This window comes from Mixophyes fleayi, chromosome 4 (genome assembly GCF_038048845.1).
Source record: "Mixophyes fleayi isolate aMixFle1 chromosome 4, aMixFle1.hap1, whole genome shotgun sequence".
Taxonomy (NCBI): domain Eukaryota; kingdom Metazoa; phylum Chordata; class Amphibia; order Anura; family Limnodynastidae; genus Mixophyes; species Mixophyes fleayi.
In genome coordinates, this window is record NC_134405.1 from 66,916,269 (window position 1) to 66,938,645 (window position 22,377).

A 22,377-nucleotide genomic window follows, 5' to 3' on the forward strand; every position below is an offset into this window, starting at 1 on the left:
CTTCAGCCTTGAGATTTGCAAAGTTTTGCAACAAAATATTGAATCACACCTTAATTTGATTTATTATGGAAGCACTGTTTTCAAGAAAAGATTCTGGATAAATAAGCCCAAAATATTTACAGACTCAAGAATGATATAATGGACTAGTATACAGCATAATTGCCAACTCCCGGGAGTCCAGGAGACCTACCCAGAATTCAGGAGTCTCTCGGACATTCTGGGAGAGTGGGCAAGTATGAATGTACATGAATGTTTAATCACTCAACCACAACATAAGGGGGTATATTTACTAAACTATGGGTTTGAAAAAGTAGAGATGTTGCCTATAGCAACCAATCAGATTCTAGTTATCATTTATTTATTACATTTTACAAAATGATAGTTAGAATCTAATTGGTTGCTATAGGCATCATCTCCAAATTTCCAAACCCGCAGTTTAGTAAATATACCCCAAGGAGTGCCACTGGTTGTCTAAGCCTTGTAAAGAATAATATTGCAATATCACCCAGGTAAAAAAGATTTTACTCTGGTGCCCTTCCTCCATTGAAAGCTGGAGACCATGGGTCTGCTACATGCTCCTCTTTTTCCAATGACTTCCAACTATTTTGTGGTGGAGGGGTGAGTGGGAGTGGGAGGAGCAATTGTAAGTGATTGGTCCTTCTCTAACCAGGCCCCTCCCCCCACCCTTTCATCAGGGGCTCTAAGAAGAGAGGACTGCAGGATATGCGTGGAACATACCTCCTGACTCTGGCTAGAGGCAGTGGTACCATAGCCAAATCTGTTACTAGGTGATATTGTAGCTTTAAGTATAAAAATGTGAATTTCACCCAGGTTTGGCACATTTAATTTAGCAGATAGATAGATGTAAATAGAGGGTTACAAAAATTGTTTATCTTCCTGTTTTGGGTTGCATCTATTGCCACGCTGCTCTTTCATCAACCCTGCTCCCATCCCCCCTCAATTAATTTAATCAGATTGTAATGAATATCATATTGGTGTCTGACTTGCCAACCTGGACAGGCATATTATTAATTGGAATCTCTGCAAAGCATGACTAATCTGTGCAAGATGACCTTGCATTGCAGAACAATACATTACCTCTCTCTGTGAGCAAATATTTTGTTACAGGGAAAACCACTCTTTTATGTGTCAGCTTTCAATAAATCTTTTATGCCTATCCTATAGACTATCTGGAATGTCATTAAGCAGTTTAACAAACATAATTGGCCAAGTACTGTTTTCTAGTTTATTTATTGCATCTTATTGTCTGGCATAACTGTAGTAATTTAATAACGATTCCAGAGAGAGGATCAATCTGTTTGTTGTTTAAATAATAGGGAAGTTTTACTATTTTAACATATGTACAGATATGGGATCTTTTACCTAGACATATGTGAAATAACAGAAAATAATCATCATCATCATGTATTTATATAGCGCCACTAATTCCACAGCGCTGTACAGAGAACTCACTCACATCAGTCCCTGCCCCATTGGGGCTTAAAGTCTAAATTCCCTAACACACACACACACAGACACAGACTAGGGTCAATTTGATAGCAGCCAATTAACCTACCAGTATGTTTTTGGAATCTGGGAGGAAACCCACACAAACAAGGGGAGAACATACAAACTCCTCACAGATAAGGCCATGGTCAGGAATTGAACTCATGACCCCAGTGTTGTAAGGCAGAACTGCTAACCACTAAGCCACCGTGCTGCCCCCATAAGTAAATAACCGGTGCTGCTCATTTAAAAAGTGATAATTGATTTAGACTTGGGAGGGGCCGTGTCCTAGCTGGATTCCAAATTGCAGTGTAAAAATAAGGCTGTCCAGTATTTGTGAGCTACATGCAGAGGCAGCCAGTATTCCCAGGATGCAAAAATATAAATGACTTTGCACCCCTTGCATTGCAATATGGTTTGTCCAGGGGAAAATTTGCTAATTTTTCTCTGTTTTGCTCTAAATGAGGCTCCAAATATCCCCTCTTATAATGGCTGCCACAGTTTCATGAGGCAGGCATTTCCAGGAGTATAGAAAACATCATTGTCCTTCTATGGAGCTGGACTCCGATGTTCTTAGATACCATTAGCATCACCAAGTGGGTGGGACAAGGTGCATGATGATGCTAATTGCATCATCACATACCTCACAACTGTCCCGATTTTGGCTGGACATCCCGATTCGCGGTCCACAAAGCGGGAGGGGGATCTTAACAGAAAGGGGGTGGAGTTTTACACAATATGTCTGTGTGTGGGTGGATCAGGTGGCAGAGTTTATTTGTCCCTCTTTCGCAATTCTAATTGTTGATTGTATGTCATAATTTTTCTGCTAACTCTGTCCTCAATGAGGTGTCCAGGGTTTGATGACGTGATAGGTGTCATGTGATTACTCACCTTTCTGCAGGTAAGGCCCTTTCAGGAGAATTGCCTGTTCTCCTAGTCACAGAGGTCTCACCTTAATCCTAGGCTCTCCTTGAGATCCCATTAGATTAGGCAGCTAGGGTTTGCATGCAGCACCTCTGGATGAGGTGTATGTATATAATGTTGAATAGTATATGACAATTTAGAACCTGCTTTCTTCTGCCATGTTTCCTGTCCACATTTATCAGTCCTTGCAGTGAAGAAAGGAAAGAAACAACTCTCTTCTCCTCGCCTTGGACTGGAGATAACTATACTTCAGTACATCTTCCTTTTCTCAAAGAAATTTCATAAAAAAAGTCAGTGATCCACAACATAAATCCATAGTCTGATCATCTACTTGCACATTATCCCATATTTCCCAGTATTTTACATACAGAAAACTCATTTCTGTATCTCCCATTCCTTTCACAAGATCATGAAATCCCCAGTCACAGCTTGACTTGTTAAAAAGACAAATGAAGTGGCTTTCTTGAATGGGGCTGTCTGTAGCATACATAATTCATTCCGAATAATTGAATTTTGTGACAACCTGCTGGCATGTGGAGGTTTACTAAACAAGGCTCTCACAAATGACTGTAATGGTGATGCATATTCCTGCAAATAGTAATAACACGCAAACAGAACAGAGAGAGGGGAGATATATCAATATACTGTGCAATGCTCCCGGATCCCAGTCTGCTCTAACTGGTATAGAGAGCGAGTCCAGCATGGACCTCTACTCACTGAGGTGCTGCACAATGCATGGATGCCCTGGATCTGTTATGGCGTATAAAGTATATATCTCATAGCTAAAGGCAAACATGTCAACAATAGCCATGTATGTTTAAATCATCGTCAATGTTTGTTTGTAAGGCGCCATAAATCTCGGCAGCACTGGACAGTCCGTATAACAAACTATACAAAAAAATAAATCATACTTTAAAACAATTGTCTACAATTTCCAGTGACAGTCTCAGCTTTTAAAGACATGTCCCTGGAATTGTCCTTGGTTTTCAATATTCAATACAATATTTGTCTTTTTTATGCCAAATACAATTATTACAAACCAGCGTATCCACTGTTACTCTCTGGGGGTTATAACTTAATTTTCATTGGATAGGAGCATTGAAAATGCAGATAAATGACATTATAAGCAAGTTCAGTAAACATGCTGCGACATGGATTTTAGTCCTCAATTGCCTACCTAGACTGTGCCATAGATGACGTACTGAGGTGAGACTGCTCAGCACCAAAATGTCCAAGGATAATGTTATAGCATGTTGGCAACTATGCTGGCTGCGGAGAGATTGAATGATTGGGCTAGTAGACAGTGTGTTTCATGATGAACACATTTTGTTCATTTTACCTTTATAAATAAGTTAAACTAAATTAGATGCTAATGCAAAATAGAAAGATACCCTTTAAACTTCACAAATCTACAGGGATTATTTACAACTGGAGAGAGAATTATTAATTTTACTCTTCACCATGCACAAGATGACCCCTGGCATGTCGAAATTCTCGAGTGTCAGAATCAGGTCTGTATGAATAGTTACAGTATTCAGAGGCACTGGCTTAGGGCAACACTGTACATGGGGCAGCAGTAAAATGATTTTAGGATCATCCATCTCCTATACAAGAGTTCCAGTAGAATTTCATGCAAACCGAATTTCATGGAAGAACGGGCAAAGTTCTGGCGATAGAAGCTTTGAGTGGCACTTTTCCTTTGCCATTCCACAAAACCATTCAGCAGTGTATTCGCAAATCTTCACTTTTAGTCTATAAATTGAGCTGGGACGATGTGGGAGGCAATTCATTCTGCTCTGTGGTTTGGCTGCTGGGGTATAATAAGGGAGAAGTCCAGGTAGACTTGCGGGGGGAGGAATTCTGCACTGAAAACTTCATACCAAATTCTGCCAGAGAATCGTACAAAAAAAACAAATGCAGTGAGAAATTTGGTTGGCATTTTCCAGACACCAGTTATTCAAACCATGTGGTAGCTGGGGTGTGGCAGTGTTGAATGCTTGGTGAGCAGTAACTTAAGTTTTAATTATTCACAATGCCTTAGGACATCATAGCCTAAACTGCAAGACAGCTAAAGATAGTTTAACTGCACTCCTGTTTCTGCTCACTAACATATGTAACGTTCTTATTAATACCCCGTATAAGGCAGGAACAGCGCCGACTGTACATCTAACTCAGGCAGCTGATCCGTAGCCCTGACCATTTAATTCACACAGCTCATTGGATCCAAGTGCGTCTTTTGTCCCCACAGGCTGTGAAGTGTTAAATGCAATACAGTGATAAATGTGTTCTTTGAACTTCCTCATTTATTTAAAGTACATGTAGGAGACTAGTGGAAATCATTCTGAGCAGCAGTAGGGGGCTGTTTTATATCTAACAATACCTGAGCCTCTCGCAGAGACTGTTCCACTAATGGCTTTGATAGCTGCAAGACTAAAGACTAGATTGGAAAATAAAAATAAAACCCTTTATTTACATTGACACAGTGGGATTTCTTTCAGGGTGGGGGGAATTGACGCTATCAGGCCTGTGGTTTAGCAATAGAGCAGAGAGGTACAGTGGGAAATATTAGTAACCTGTTTTTTTTTATTGTATTTATACTAGGCTACAATGTGGGGCTGCGGTGTACTGTAAAATCCCACAGCCAGCGCCTCCATGACTGACAGCCCAATAACAGAACATCTAAGGCTCATACATTTCCTAGCAGTTATTACCATCAATCTAATTGACTGAAGGATGGAAGCAAAGTATGCTGAGATTGCATGTCAAGTGTGTGCTCAGTCTATAAGAACGATGCATGCTTTTAAGCGCAGGTGACAAACATGCAGGGCTTCTTTTCTTTTACTTAGCAGCTTTAAACATTCCTTTGAACATGTCCCTGCACTGAGCTAATCAACACTAAAAGACAAGTTATTGTCGCCTTTGAAGATATTAAATGCAAATAGGCTGCTTATTCTACAAAGAATATTGGGGCAGGGTGGAAAACTTTTCTTTACCAAAGTTTATCTAGAGACAACTAAACTTCCTGGTATTAGAAATATATAGGCGTAGATAGCTGGGGATTATTACAGGTGCAGCAGAGTTTATTGCAGTGAATGCTGCACCACAGCTAATTTTGTAGACTGTGTACCCAGCCTAAGGATTAGGTGGAGAATCTTTGGATTCCTGTGGCAGTTCTCTGATTGGTTTGACTGTGAGTAGCTTGGCTTTTTCAAGCTAAGTATTCTGTGTCTCTACGGGTCACGGTTTGCCTACGTCTGCCATATAGGAGAGTTACTCTAGCTATTGCTCTATGGAGAGCTATATATTGTCGGTCCCTGCCCTTGATTGGTCAGTGGATTATCTCACAGGGAGGACGAAGCAGCAGAACAGTGTGAGTGTGACATTAACAAGAATAAATAGATAATTAATGAGACTAAATAGAGAGCAGGTGGAGGACTGTAGTAGCAGCTGATGTGAGATTACTCATTTCAGTTCTGTTATTTAGGACAATGGTTCTTAAACTTGTCCTCAGGCTTTTCCTGCAGTGCATGTTTTGTGCATCTCCTTAGGGGAGCCAGGTGGATAGATAAAATTGCTGGGACAGTGTTAATTTCCCCAAAACATGCAATGTTAGTGAGGCCCGAAGACATGGATGAGAACCTGTGATTTAATGCATTACATCTACTTTACTCATTACACTCAAGGGGGCTGATGCAAAGTTGGCTGCAAAATGGCAGTAAATTACTTTAAAAAAATAAAAAAGAGTAAGGAAAACAATCGTATTTCTGCACATATCAGAGCTGTACACATCTCCAGACGAGTCTGTGTTCGCACCATCAGCATATGTGCCTGGTTTAGGAGCAGGAGGGTGGCTCAGTGGTTACCTCATCTGCCTTACAGCACTGGATTTGATTTCCGAACAGGGCCCTATCTGTGTGGAGTTTGTATGGTCTTCCCATGTTTGCGTGGGTTTCCTCCCGCACTCTAAAAACATACTAGTAGGTTAATCGGCTGCTGACTTAATTAACCCTAGTCTGTGCGTGTTAGAGAATTTAATCTCTGTACAGCACTGCGGAATTGGTGGCACTTTATAAATGATGATGATGATGATGGATTACAACAAATCATCAGCAAGCTATTGTAACTGCCCTATAGCAGGTGCAAAAGATATGCTTAGTAATGCATGAGCCACATCTGCATAAACACGCCTCTACTGTACTTCACCAACATTAGAATGCCCCTTCCCTTTCCTGTCTTGCTCTGCATCAGTCCCAAGGTGTCTAAATTTGCAATTGTGTCCAAGTCATAGAGAGTGGGTAAAGATTCAATGTGAATAGGTGAAGAAATAAAAGAAACTTAAAACACACAAAATATAGTTCTCAGACAACACTTATACATTTACATATATGGTTTACAAAATATAGTATATTAAAGACCAACTAGTAGAACCACATGAGCTGCACGTCAGGGAACTGAAGTTCAGTACCGATCCCCATGAGACGCAGTTCCTGGGAAGGTGGGCGCCAGACATTCTACTTGTTGTGTGATGACCGGGTGCACGGGAAACATATAATGGGGTTTCTCCTACAGTTCTCTTTAAGTGTCAGTATCAATGGCTACTTCTATAAAACTTAAACTGAGGCCGGTACCTCCAAACAACTGCAAATCTATGCAAAAATGCTTCTGTACACTTACGTTTCTATAACTTTATTTTGAGTTTCATGTATCTTTAGATATGTGTAATTGTTAGTGTACAATTCCTAAAAAGGGTATCTTACAGATACATGTAAGTCAAAATAGGACCTAAAGTGGGTGCATTCCCCTAACTGTACTGAATATGAGAACACACTTCTCTCCTAGTGCAAGTCTATGCAAGTATAAGATAAACTCAACTCAAAACACAGGTGTAGGCTGTGGGCATGCTCATTGACAGTTTAATACATGTCACAATTTTTTGTGGCACGAATGGACTTACATCCACCTCTAAATTAGACTCTATGGGGGGACTTCAATTAGTTGTGCGCTTCACACATCGCTGGCCAATATGGTACAGAATCTCTGCTCAAAATTAGTGGAAATTTTAAAATAAACACCCAGGATTTGTCTCTGCGGACTGGGAGCACAACGCGGCACCTCGTGGCCAAGTGAATTCTGCCGTATGTGCGCTGGCAGTTCTGACTGTGTTCCACAGTTTGAGACCCTAATATAAAATATTAGATATATTATGACAAAAGTGCAACAATGACAGTCAATTAGATGGTATCTCTAACAATGCATTCTGTATCTTCAACAGTATGTGATCATCATCATCATCAGTTTATATAGCGCCACCAATTCTGCAGTGCTGTACAGAGAACTCACTCACATCAGTCTCTACTCTCATTGGAGCTTACAGTCCAAATTCCCTAACACAAAGACATACTGTTAATTTTGTCAGAAGCCAATTAACCTTCCAGTATGTTTTTGGAGTGTGGGAGGAAACTGCAGCACCTGGAGGAAACCCACGCAAACACAGGGAGAACATACAAACTCCCCACAGATAAGGCCATGGTTGGGAATTGAATTCATGACCCCAGTGCTGTGAGGCAGAAGTGCTAACCACCAAGCCACCATGCTGCCCACAGCATAAATATCATTCCTTGACAGTAAGTATATATCTTTTGCGGGGGAGGATCCGACAGGGTCAAGCTTGTGGGTTGTAGCAGAGTGGAGAAGTTCAATGGCATATATGGACAACCTTTCTAGAATAAGAATCATTAATTTTCATTTAAATTGCTCTACAGAGTGATGCTGCAGAGCTCTATAAGATTCCCCAGTCTGTGCAGCTTTCTTACACCGACCACACTGCTCACTAAATAACAATGCAGCTCATAAGCATTAGACAAAAAACGTCCTATCAAACAAGCCAATTATTAGCATGCCAAGAGATTTTGAAGTGTCCGAGCAAATAATTAGCCAAGGCCTGCTCTTTCCTTTGCAGAACAAGAGGGGTGTTAATTAATGTCTTCAGTGGAAGCCGCATCCAGCACAGTTCTGGGTTTTAATGCAGAGAATCAAACGCAGGAACAGACTCCTGCGCTGGCTGGAACATCACAAGTGCCTATGTTCAGAGGCTTTGATCTTTAAGATATTATTAAGGCTTCTAATGATAACCTTTCATGCTTTGTGCAAAGGGAGCAAGTCTCAGTAATGTTATTTTGGGGGGGGGGGGGGGGGACAAAGACATCTCGCCTTAGCTCTTGCTCATTTTAGTCCATGAGTAATTAGGCGTAATAATTCAAATCTACTTTATTTCCTCTAGAAGCTCAGGAAAGGCAATTTTCAAAGTCAAAAGCTCAAAGAATTGAGCCTTGTTTAAAGAAAAACAAGTGTTTTTCCTTTCACCAAAAGTGAAACCATGGCTTTCAAACAACCATTGAAAAATAATTGAGCTTTATTGTGGCAATTTTAATTTAAAAAAAGAATTACGTTTAAAGTGTAACCGGCACCTTCACTGCTTTGTAAATTTCCTCAACTGTGTGTAAGCGACATATATACTTTAATCTGGGTGCAACCTTAGAAACTGCAGCTGTAGCTGAACTACACTTCCCATGATGCTCTGCTAGTTAGATTAGTATTTGTTCTCTGCACTATCTAGAATAACACCTTAATAGGCTTGCATCAATATGGATAGAAAGCAGATTAAACATATGATTCCTGTTGTAAGCTTTGTTGGCAGGCAAGGAGTAACTTAGAATTTTTGGATGACAACACCCAGACCCGGTGCCTATTAAGCAGGACTCCAAAGGAGCCTGGATTTTTGTGTGGTTATAAGCTAACAGTTAGAAATATAGCTTGCATTAGGTTTCTGCAACCTATTGTGCATCTGATGAGTGCTGCAAGATCTTGCAATATTTAAAGGATTGTTTGGGAAAATGTTTTTTGTTTTTTTTTTTGGGGGGGGGGGGGGGGGTGGTAGCACTAATAAGGTAGCATTCAACTGAATGTTGTATACTACCATACACATCTATGGTAGATCTTGCCCTTTGTCATGTGACATAACCAGAACTTGTTTATGTAGGTGGCCGCTTGAACATTGCTTATAGCAAATATGAAATTCTAAAGGAAAAATGCACAATATTTGTGAAAATGTTTTATTTCTATATTATTTAGGGAGGGTCTGCATTTAGGGGTTGATAGCAGACATATTTGCTTTGAGAACAACAGGATATAGATGGCAAAATACCACCCAGCCAGTGTGCATCTTTTACCATTACCCAACAGTGCCCTCACACACTAGACCTAGGTGTGACCCATCATATTATACCAGCAGTGACCCCGAGAAATTATACCAGATGAGTGATCCCGCATAACATACCAAAGCAGAGAGACTAGATCCATTTCCTGCATATAATATGGACTCCTTTCTCTAGGATCTTGTGTAAAGTCCATAGCCAGATGACTAATATATAATACAGAGCCTATTGCATGGTGGTAGTTGTACAATATGGAGCAGATTAATATGTGGTTAGTGTAAATTACAAGACCCATTGCCTGGTAGCTAGTGTATACTACGAAGCCCATTATATGGTGACTAGAGTTTACTACAGAGTTCATTCCCTGGTAGCCACTATACACCCATTTCTCTGGTGGCCAGTTTATGATAGATTCCATTTTTAGTGGCCCAGTCTACAACATACTCCATTTCCTATTGTCTCAATAAAAGACATAGCCATTCCGTGGTGATCCATTGTTCAAAAGAGCCCTTTTCCTGCTTTCCCAGTAGGCAACATAGCATATTCCCTGGTGGTCCTGTAGACAATAGCGCTCAAGCTTTGGTGGCATACTAAACAATAGTCTATTCCCTAGTGAACCAGTAGACAATTGAGACCTTTATCTGGTGGCCCAGTAGAAAACGTATCTTCTCATTCCTTGGTGACTCAGTGGTCAATCAATATAGTTTGCTTCCTTTACTATGCCCACTATGTGTCTCTCAACATGTAAAGCTCAAAAATCAGAACATATCCCACTCATCATCTGTCAAGCCCTAACCCAATCTGCTTAACCATGTCCTTTGTAAACAATGGTGGACACATTTAATCCAGGGTGGACAAAAGTATGCAGAATTCAGAAGCAATTATGTGAAATTTAGGAGCAAACTGTACTTTTTAAAGAGTGTTGGAAGATGTGCATCCATTGACCTCATTAGAAATGACTTCCAAAAGTTGGGTGCCTGCAAAACTGTTAATACTTATGTCATTAGCTGCCACATTGGATTTGCTCAGCGCTGCATTGGGCCATGCTCCGTTTTCCAATGGGAAGCTGGGGCTGTCCCACAAAAATAAGATTGTAGGATATACTTGTCAGATTCATGTATAGTCATTAGAAAGTGCAAACTGGAATAACCTATACTAATCAATTTAATCAGACATAAATGAATCTACCTTTCACTAGACCTATAAAAGGCAATAGCTGACTTGCTGGTATGGGTTACTGCGCTGTGCAGCTCTGCACCTGTGTTAGTTAATAACGTCCACAGAACAACCAGGTGATTAAGCCTTGTGTATATATGGGAACGGCATCTACAGAGCAGTTTCATATCATGTCTACTGTGCCAAACATCTTGTTGTGATATAGGCCACAAAGTATATTAGTATATTTAGAAGAATGGAAGAAGCAAGGTTTGCACCCTAGGCGGCTCCCCTTCCTCCTCATAATGCAACACCCCCTCTGAGACAGCGCCCACACACACAGTGCTGCTTCTTATCCAAGCATGATGTGGGTGGCTTCTACTGCTCTCTTCAGACTGACAGAGGGGCAATGGGCACTGATAGAGCAGCATTAGGCACTGACATGATAGCCCACTGACACTCAGTGCCACTCTCCCATCCCTGGCAGCTTCACAAGTAAAAGCTGTTGGTTGTGTCTCTGTCACCGGCTGGTGCTCACTGTAGAGGTGCTGCAAGGACTTTGAAAACACAGGAGGAGTGACCTTATGCCAGTCATTCAGGGGTTTATGCCCCCATAACCATTGGCACCCTAAGCAACCACCTTGTTTTGCCTAATGGTAGCGCTGGCCCTGATGTAAAGGGAAACAATGCCTTCACAAAATTCTAAATTCCAGGCAGATTTGTTTATTTTGTAATTGTGTTGAATTCAGATAACATCAGCTCTGTGCATTGGATATAATTATATCTACACAGCAAATATGCTGTTGTCTCTAAGTGCAATGGCCTGAAGTAGAGTTCCCCTTTAAATGCAGGTCAAGGCATTTTCCCAGATGTGCAATTGTCGAGGTAGGTTACCAAGCTCAAGGCAGCAGAGCATTGTGTACTGAAAAGATATAAGAAAATAAGAACGAAAACAAAAGACAAACAAGCTTTAACAGCAATTTTCCCTCCAGTTCAAATAGCAGAGCGTTGAAAGGAAGAGTATTGAAGAACACTCAAAGCTAGGAAAGGTGAATACTTTGGGCCTGAATTACAGTACAGCTACATTTGCACCTTGTAATTTTATGCCAAGAAAAAACAAGCACAGTATAATAGATAAATTATAACAATTATAATAATAATAATAGCAATAATTATTATTATAGTAGGATATAATAGTATTATCCATGTTTTCCTATTTTCACTTGGTAGTAGAGGTCTGATGCACAAGGTTATGCAGATTATTTTCTAATTGATAATGGGAGTTGCAGTTGTATTTGGTAGCAGATGCTACTTGGCCACAGTGAAGTCTGATAAATGGGTGTTTCCAGAGTGTGCAATACTGTTTACTGAACCACTTTTACCTCATAACTGGCCTAGTAAAGAAATCAATTTCCGTTCTCTTCCTACACCATAAACCCCAGCATGCAGAGGGCACTTATTTGTGGAACACAAATTGTCAGTAAGCAGCTCCTTGGTGCTTGTTTTGTGGTGTGTATCACACCCCTGCAGTGTGCAGTGGAACATGCAGCCATCTCTCTTGCTCATTCCCCCGGGTGCATGTGTTCTCCTCTCCGGCTCTCTTGGCGGCTCCTTTTTGATCAGTGTCATTATTTAGCCACGTTTCTATACATCTTGTTGTCATAAACAACGCATGTCTTTTCCTATGTATCCTAAATCTTTTGCCAATGTGATTGCTCTGTGTCTCAGTTTACAATGACTATTAATTCATCACATCGGTTTCCCATATCTCTGTCTCGTGCTATCTGTCTAATGTATTTCTTCCTCCATCAGTACTAAATCCTACGTAACAATGCCGAGGAAGGTGAGCGAGTGATTCATCTGCAGCTCAGGGCTGATGCACAAGAGGGCTGCAGCTTTGTTTGTATTGCTACAAGCCCACGCAACCAAAGTGCATGATTTGACGTGCCTACTTTACGTAGGTCTCCGTTCCTGGAAAATTACCTACCTAGAATTACTTCTGTGTTTACCAATTTATTCCAGCTGTTGTCAAACTATTATTCTCATGACCTTCAGTTGGAAGAAGAATCGTGGGATTTGTAGTTCCATTATAGTTACTGGGCCACAAATGACACATAAGTTAAATACTGACTGTTTTTTCAGGTAGCACACAAATATCAACTTTAAATTTCAGTGTACAAATAAGCTATCAAGTATTTGTGTGCTACATGAAAAAACAGTCAGTATTTAACTTATGTGCAAAACAGAATACTAATTTGCACTCCTTGCATTGTAACATGGTTTTGTCCAGGAGACTGAAATAAGAAGTTTCTTAAGTTAAGATCCTTAATGAATCAGGCCGCTACTAGTGTTTCCCACGCCGCTTAGATTGTAAAGTTCATTAGGACAGGCCCATCTTTCTTTACCTTGTGTTTCATCTCAATATATTTTATTTGTAAATGCACAGAGCTGTGTAATATGTCATGTAATAATAATAATCTGTGTAATATGTCAGCGCTTTATACATGGAGTATTCTACTAATAATAACCATAACCAGTGATCAGGCCATACTGGGACATGCTACATGTAGTGTATATATATAGTCCAACACATGGGTTTAAATATAGAATTCTGCCCATCAGCAAGGTTTCTAGTGTCCTTGTCTGTATGTCTAATATCCGTTAGTTATTATTTTTATTATTAATATTCCTATAGTTATAAAGCACACAAACATATTCCGCAATATAATAGGAAAAAGACAATAGCATAGCTTCAGACAGATTACGATGATCTTTTCTTTATAAAGCACTGACATATTGCGCAGCGCTGTACATTGCTGGGGATCGTGATATAGTAAGAATATTGCTCACAAAAGGTTACAATGACCTATCTTCCTCTCACTTTTATCACTGTGCATGCCTGTCGATGTTAAGTGAACTGTATGTATAGAGAACATGTGCCCATCACTCCACTGTGCTTCATGCTACCACTTCCTGTTTCCAGGATGCGAGCCAAGATGGAAGATCCAGATAGCTGGAAGAATGTAGCCCTAGGATTCCGATTGCTGTTTCAACTGTTATTAATTAACAATTTGCTAATTAGTTTCACCATGATGAGCACCAAACCGCTGACTAATTTGACTAAAAACAGATGGTTCTCCCTGCTTATGTGTGCTGTTTAAAAAGGACAAAAACTATTTAAAACATTTCAGAAGAACTTTAGGGATAGAAATACATTGTATGCTAGTGCGTCTTGCGGCTTAAGTGCTGGAAGTGCTCCAAAGGCCATTGTCATGGGCATCAGAAATGCATAAATATTGTAATGGCAAATGGTAGAGTAGAATAAAGACACACAACAAACAGAGAGTAACGGAGAACAGAGAAATGTACAGGGATAAGAATGTAATCTCTCTGTTCAGGTCCATAGAGTTTGCAATAAAAACCACCCACGTCACAAGGATATAGGCCCATATTTATATTTTGAGCACCTCTCCACCATTGTCACCATGGCAGCCTACCTGTGTGGAATTTGTATGTTCTCTCTGTGTTTGTATGGGAGTGCTCTAGGTTAGCTGGCTTCTGACAAAATGAACCGCAGTCTATGTGTGTGCGTGTGTCTGACTGCTTTCCATGTCTCTCTTCCCTCCTATCCTACCTCACCTCCAGTGTTCCTCTTCTTCCCCATCCTCCCTGCCCAATGTCCTTATCTACTTCAGTCTGCCCTATCACCACTTCTTCACCCCACCCTCCAGCCACTAAGATTGTTAGCCTCCACCTATTCTGCTACACACCCTCACTACACCCTTCCTTTTGAATGTAAGCTCTCAAGCGCAGAGTTCTCTACCCTATGACTTATCTAAGTGTCTTCCTTGTTTGTCCCTTTCATGACTTAGGCTAAATTGTTTCTGTATGTCATGCAATTTGTTCTGTTAACTGTGTCTATATATTTTTTTATTTTGCTCTGTGCCTATGTATGTTTTATTATGTTTACTATTTTCATGTCATATTTGTGCTACTATGTCAGGCGCTATGGAATATGTGGTGCCATACAAATCAACGACAATGATTGTAATGATGATGAGTGGTAGAGTATATAGATTGTAGGCTCCACTGGGGCACAGAATGATGTGGATGATTAAATATTTTATGTACAGCCCTGCAGAATATGTAGGTACTATATTTAAAAAAAAATGTTTATTATTATTATTATTATTATTATTATTATTATTATTATTATTATTATTATTAATAATAATAATAATAATAATAATAATAAAAATAAGTAAATAAATATGTATTCAATTGACAATGTTCCTGCTTCTAATGCTTTATTGTGCATAAAAATCAAAATTAGCAAGTTCGCTCCTGCTCACATGCAGGGTCGCTGCTGGGATCTCCAGCGCCCCCTGCTTGAGTTTGCGCATATGCAGTGAAGCCCCTTTATGGCTTCATTGCCCATGTGCCGATCCCCGATACCACCACGTTTATTTCAATCCCTGTGTCCGCACTAATAATATAAACAATTTATTCAGTGCAGTTGGGCTGGTGGGGCCTGAACCCTAGATTCATTCACTTCAAATATTTACATTACTTGCAACTGAAACACTTACCAATCTATTCTTACCCATCAGGCGGGTCAATCTTTAGAAAAGGCACCACTTCCTATGCAGAGAAAAGGCACCAAATTTGTTGGCAATTTTTGAGTACTGAAAAGCACTGCTACCAAAATGTTGTACGCTTGGAGCGACCACTGTCTGAATGTGGTTCTGACATATAGTGTCACGGCGTGAATTGGCCTATTCACAGAAATGGGCTCATGGACAGAGCTTCCGCTAAAGGAATAGTTAATCATCTTTGTCTGTAGCTCATTTTGTCCCAGGTGAAGGTGCTCCTTGGAATAACAATGTCACAAAGTAGCAGAGTATCAGGGAGACTGCAGAACGTCTGAGTCAGGCTGCAGTATATTCACAATGCAACGATGCTTGCAGAGCTAAAGAAATCACATCTCACTGATTGTAAATGGGAAAGCACATTATGCAGATCACATCGACGACCGCAGGAAAAATTGAGAACTTTTTTTTTTTGTTTCCAGTAACAGAACAAATCTGCCATCCACAGATCTGCTGCAGTCACAGTGTAAATACATTACGCAAGTCTTAGTGACTATCTTACCAGGAACATGTGTCACATGACACATTGCTTGTATTTCAGATCTGTCTTAAAGGGTCGCGGAACTCAAACACAAGCTGATCCATTTTAAAAATACACAAATAAACATGTAAATGTTGCCATCCCCGGATATGTCATCCATTTAAACTCATATTGCTATATACCAGATGCATATAGACATCTCCTTATGTTCTTTAACACTATAAAATATATTTTTTATATACTTAACAACCAGTCACGCAGTGTTGAAATATACTAACTAAAGATAGAGCATGTTTGTTTTAGCCATACAGCACAACAGAGCGCCAGTCACATGACTCTTTGATGGTGCCATTCACTCCTAATCCCGCCCTGCTGACTTAGAAATACAAGAGAGAGGGTATGATTATTGCAGGTGGCCGGATCAAAGAAACATGCACCATCAGTAGATCAAGTTTCTTTCTTTATTTTTAATCTAATCCTTACATGCAGCTGAGATTGATAAGCATACACCACCCCAACATACAGTTCAAGTACTCGCACTCTTTCTCAGAGCCATCTTTTCCATTGGGCACGATGGGCAGGTGACCGGGGGCCCCACGGGCAAGGGGGCCCCATAGCAGGGCTTAATTAGAATATATAATCCTGCAAAAGCAAAAACCTGCAAAAAAAACCTTCAAGGGTCACTGAGCAAGTACATCTATCTATCTCTATCTCTATATATCTATATATATATATATATATATATATATATACATATGTATATGTAGGGGCCCCGGTGCACTGCTTTGCCCGGGGGCCCATAATGTTGTTAAGATGGCCCTGCTCTTTCTCCAATAATTATTTGAGGGAGTTGGTAGACCGGCATTGATTTTGTTTAACTGTATCTGCAATGAAATTGTTTATATACTCAGATACTTTTGCACATTCATTGGACCTTTACTCCCTGCGAACATGAAAATGTCCTCTGCTTTTCTTACAGCCTCCAGCCAAACTGATTAACCAAAATATGTGTGTGGACGTCTCCTGAGTCGAATAAAAAACAAATGTTAAAGAAAAGAAAATCAACTTCAACCTAATCACCTAATCAAACCCAATCCTGAAACTCACTGTAACTTTAAACTTAAATTCTGATCATATTTGAAACCATCCTCATAAAGTTTCAGCAATGGAAATGTAATAAGTAAACAAATATTTTGCCTTAGACTGATCTTAAGGAAAATGTATGCATGCTGCTTTTAGGATACAATTAAAATATCCCCGTTGCAGTGGTGTAACAATAGGGGGTGTGTCATTGATGGGGTCCAGAGGTGTGGGTGCAGCTTGTGAATGCCGGATGACCCTACTCTGTCCCCTCCAAGACCTCTGCTGCCCCCTGATGCCCACACAATGCTATCAGAAGAGCAGAGCCGAGGACTGGGAGCAGACGGAGGGGCATAGCAGGGCTCCTGACCAAATTTTCTATCTGGCCAGGAGAGGCACTGCTCCGTCCCTTGTATTTTGCAATGACCAATAAGAGGGCATTTACTCTGATCTTTCCCCTGGACTTACTATTGTCTTCGAGTTACCCTTGAAAGAGAGTTTCCTGGATAACTTGTCAGAGCACTGTGAGGGCCTACAAAAGACGTGTTCCCTCCTCCAGGTTCACTGTGGCTTTAGAAAGAAAATAAAGTAAAGTACAGAAGAGCTGTCTGTGCATTTGGCAAGGGAGGGGAGAGGGGGAGGGCATGTTTTTCATGTTCCGCATTATGTTTATGTTGCATCCAAGTTTAAATTACAAAAAAAAAGCCTTCCTTTGAAATATTGAGAGGCTAATTGACAGTGAGAGCACTAATGAGGAAAAAAAATAAATGAATCTGCAAATGTTTCTGGGAAGGAAATAATTAGGACAGATGATGGTGTAAATCACAGGAGATAGGAACTATCCATTACCATTTCATGAAACTGTGACTGGGGGCTGTTTGTAGCGTAACACAGGAGCTGCGCTCGGGGTTAACCCTTTCAGTGCACAATGTAAACATCCATCTCATCTACTTCTACGATACCTGCTTTGAAGCGCCACATCCTAGTATTTATCTGTTTGTGAAATATTTCATGCCATTATGGTACCCAGGGGTCTATTTATTATTAAGCAGCACCAACAATCATTATGTATCGCTGCAAATCACAGTAATACATAACGCAGTACCTCTATATACCATGCAGGGGCCGCTCTAGGAGCCCCAGTGAAGAACCCCCCCTCCTCCACTGAGAATGTTTGCACTTCACTGGCAGCCTAACTCTGCTGGGGAATGGAGAAAGTGAAATGTACATATGCGGCTAATGTCTGCGCATGCGCATAGTGATCTGACCGGGCCGGGGATAATGTAGGAGAAGATCTGCGGTAGCTATGTACAGCCATTTTCTTCAGATTTTTGGGCAAATAGACCACAAGGGCTTTGTTAAATAGACTACAAGGGCTTGAGTTATTAAGGAGAGCAAAGCATAAAAAGGAGTAACTTTGCACCTGGCCAAAACCATGTTGTATTGGAGGGGGAGGTAAATTTAAAATGTGGGGACAGATTTATAGTTTGGTTAGGGCATGTTCTAAATTAACTTTAAACTTCAGTGTAAAATAAAGCTATCAAGTATTTGTGTGCTACATGAAAAAACAGACAGTATTTAACTTACCGTATGTGCAAAATAATAAACTAATTTTAATCCCCTGCATTGCAACATGGTTTGTCTCAGAGAACATTTACTCCTTTTTTTACCTTAATGACTCAGGCCCAAAGTGTTGTTATCTTATAGAAGCAGTAAATATACTCTATGCATATACCACGTACCGTGGCACCCCATATACTAGAAAGATAATTCTACTTTCACCAATGTACTGTGTGTACTTATGGAATTTCACAAAACTGGGATTCAATCAATAGGGGCATTTATGAAGCCGATCCCCATGCAGAGGACCCACAAATACCATCATAAAGTAAGGAACAAGCATTTATGAGCTATGAACAAAGGTTTCTTCTTTATAATTCAGATAATTGGATAGTTCTTTTCTGCTGTTACAGAGCCATAAAAACGAGATGTTGATTCATGAGACAATATATTTAAATGAGTTGGGTTGGGTGGAAATACATTTATTTGAAGGTACTTCTGATTTTACTGGACTTCTACGTTTTTCAGATCAGTCAGCTTGAAAAATCCCCCAAAGTTTCATGTGATTTTAGCCAGAAGAAATACAAGCTGGAAAGTGTTACAGGAGCTTTGTTTCAGCTCACAAATCTGCTATTGAGGACTCTGCTTATTCCATTATTTAACTTGCAGTCTGTGGCTTCCTGCTTGCCTTCATTCCCCTCCTCACATCATGACCCTGTCCTGGTCACATGCAGCCCTCTCCTTACTAACATAGTCAAATCAATGGATATGTCATTGTATCTCATGAGAGCAGCACAATCAACTCATTAAAAAAATTTGTGCAGCTATAACATTATGATTATCATATGAATAACCAAATGGGAGCACACCGTATGAGCAGGAAATGAAGAGTGAATACAATGAGGTGCTCTGAATCTAATTAAATTCATCCTAAAAGTTGCAGTCCAAGCCTGCTGCAAGGCTGGGATCCCCAGTAGTAGTACACCACTGCAGTACATTAAGAGGAATGGAAAACTGGGTACACATCAAAATGATAATCATGACTGACCAATGAACATGGCTTTGGTGAGGCATACCTTGCTGAAGAGTGTATAACATCCTACCCTGGCACACTTTCATTAGCCAATGCAAGGAGATACCCTAATATTAATATTTACCCTCTAGGATTTGCTTATTTTGTTTTTTTTTGTAAATAATAAACATCTATATTACTGACATCAGTAGGTACAATATATTTTGGATTTTAAAAGATAACAATACAGAGCTATTTATAATTATTCATTTTTCTACTGTCCTCTTATTTAAAAGTTGGTTGGATACATCTATTTGTCTATTGAGAATAAAGCTGACTTCTATCAAGTGAATTTTATAACATGGTAGTCGGGCTTTTTGCATTCCTCTCCCCTGACTCAATTACTACTGTTGGCAATTTTTAAATACATCTTTTCTTTCAAAAAAAAAAAAAACATAGCCTGTTTTCTATATCATTCTCTCCCTCTTCAACCACTGCTACTTTCTGAATTCATCTGTAGTCAGGTTGCTGAGGAATTTAACAAAGGAAGAAGAACTTGAAAGGGGTTAGACTCATGTAGCAAAAATATCTTTTAGTCTTTTGAGAATTATAATACTATGCTTCATAACCTATTTAACACACAGACCACCTCTGGAACAGGCAGGGTTAAAGACCTATTTTTAAATCTAAAGGCTAAAAAATGAAACATTGTATTATGAATTATAAATACATTGCTCCTTGAATATTTGCTAAAAAAAAATATATATATACCTGCATAACATCTCTGCAATAGAAAATACATTAGTATATGGTTTTTTCTTTCTTGTCTTCCTGTTACATAAAAGCTGATCTGGCTTCTCTTGTAATAGAACACAGAAATGTACTTCCAGCAATCCTTCAGCGATGCACAAAAAATGTAATTTCAGAAAAACTTCTGTCTGGGTTCCAGAGCAAAGCAATGAATTGAAATATATCTGGGACGGACATTGTGTTTGATGTGTACTAGGAGATGCTGTTTTATATATCCAAGGTTATTTGCTGCTTTGGCACTTCACACATATACAATTAGAGGGCAAATATGAACTGTTTTGGCCTCCCAGACTATCTTCTGTAAACCTTTTTTGTGCTAAGAGAAACCTGTTATGTGTTTTGGCTTTGATATTGCTCCTTATATGTAACGTGTCTTTAGTCTGCACCGGGCCTGGCCAACCTGCGGCCCTCCAACTGTTGTGAAACTACAATTCCCTACATGCTTTGCCAGTAGACAGCAACCCAATAGCTGGCAGGGCATGCTAGGACTTGTAGTTTCACAACACCTGGAGATCCACAGGTTAGCCAGGGCTGGTCTGCACCATCTCCGGAAAGCTGGTCCATGTACTTGCGTCACTTTGTGTGAAATATGGTTACACATTCAGTCATTTATTGATTGAAAAGATATATTAATGTATATCAGAGCAGAACAGAGCAGAATTGCACCCGAATTCATCAGTGTACGTATCTTCAGATCCGCTCCTTGTTGAATTCGGGAAAGCGCAGAGCCAATTTACGTTTGTCTTTAAACAAAAGCACAATGCATTCGGTGGACCTGAGTCATTAGGGAGAGCTAAGCAAAAAAAAAAGAGTAAGCTTGCTCCTGGACAAATCATGTTACAATGCAAGGGGTGCAAATTAGTTTATAAAAGGCTTATGTCTGATATCCTAACCTCTTTTACCTTCTTCGTCTTATTCAACTATCACCTTAAAGTAATGACACAAGACTTGAGTGTGGCAAAATGAAATTAATTTATTAACTATGGTGGAGGAGAATAAAGCAGTCAGTCCGACATGTGCCAGGCAAAACCAAACTGTCCTAGCATCTCCTTTGGACTCATCCGGGGCAACCAAAACCCCTGGGTTCAAGTGGGGGACAACCAATCACACTCTGGGCGCACATATCTACCTGGGCGGGGCACTACGTCCGGATTCTACCGAACCCGCCCATCCTCTGGGCTATACGGATAGCAACCACAGGGGTGGTACCTGAACTGAGACTAATAGCCGATTCACTCGAAGAGAGGCGAGTTCAACGTGCCCTAATACCGTAATGTGCGCCCAACCAACCACTGGCCGTCGACTGAACTGCGTTCTCCGGCAAATACTCCATCCATCTTCGCGGACAACTATGACCGCCAACAGCAACTGGTACCTCTCCTGAGAGTAACCTTCTGATTCTCCATGTTCTTATGAACCCATGCAACAGGAAGGGTGGGTGGGCAACATCCAGATCTACAAGGCTGACTAAAATTCCGCCCATCCAACTTATAGCCTCTGTACCCCTCCCCTATGACACCGGATGGGCGTACCAAAATAGTTAACCATTAACACTCCAGAGATTAGCTCAGTTAAAGATACAGCAAAGCTTTTATTATCCTTCGTTCCTATGCAGATCTCAGTTCTTATTATTTTGCACATAACTTAAATACTGGCTGATTTGTCATCTAGCACACAAATACTTGATAGCTTTATTTTTACACTGAAATTTAAAGTTGATCTAGGACATGTCCTATCCCAACTATAAATCTGTCCACACATTTTAAATTTACCTCACCCTTCGGTTTTGCCCAGGTGCAAAGTTACTTCTTTTTTTAGGCTTTGCTCTCCTTAATGACTCAGACCCAGTATGTGTACCTAGATAAATCAGGCCCTCAGTGTTTATAATACCTCTACAGTTGCACTTATTAAAATGACTGGTCTTTGTGTTTAGGTGATTGTGCGGCCCTTCCGCCCTTGTGGCTGTTTGCATAATGCAACACCAAC

The 22,377-nt window shown here is 40.2% G+C and overlaps 1 protein-coding gene across 2 annotated transcripts in view; it reads right to left on the reverse strand.

Annotated features, from left to right (window-relative positions):
- The window catches only part of LRRTM4 (leucine rich repeat transmembrane neuronal 4), a 480,365-nt gene that overhangs the window by 120,948 nt on the left and 337,040 nt on the right, over positions 1 to 22,377 (reverse strand). The gene's annotated exons all lie outside the window — the stretch shown is intronic.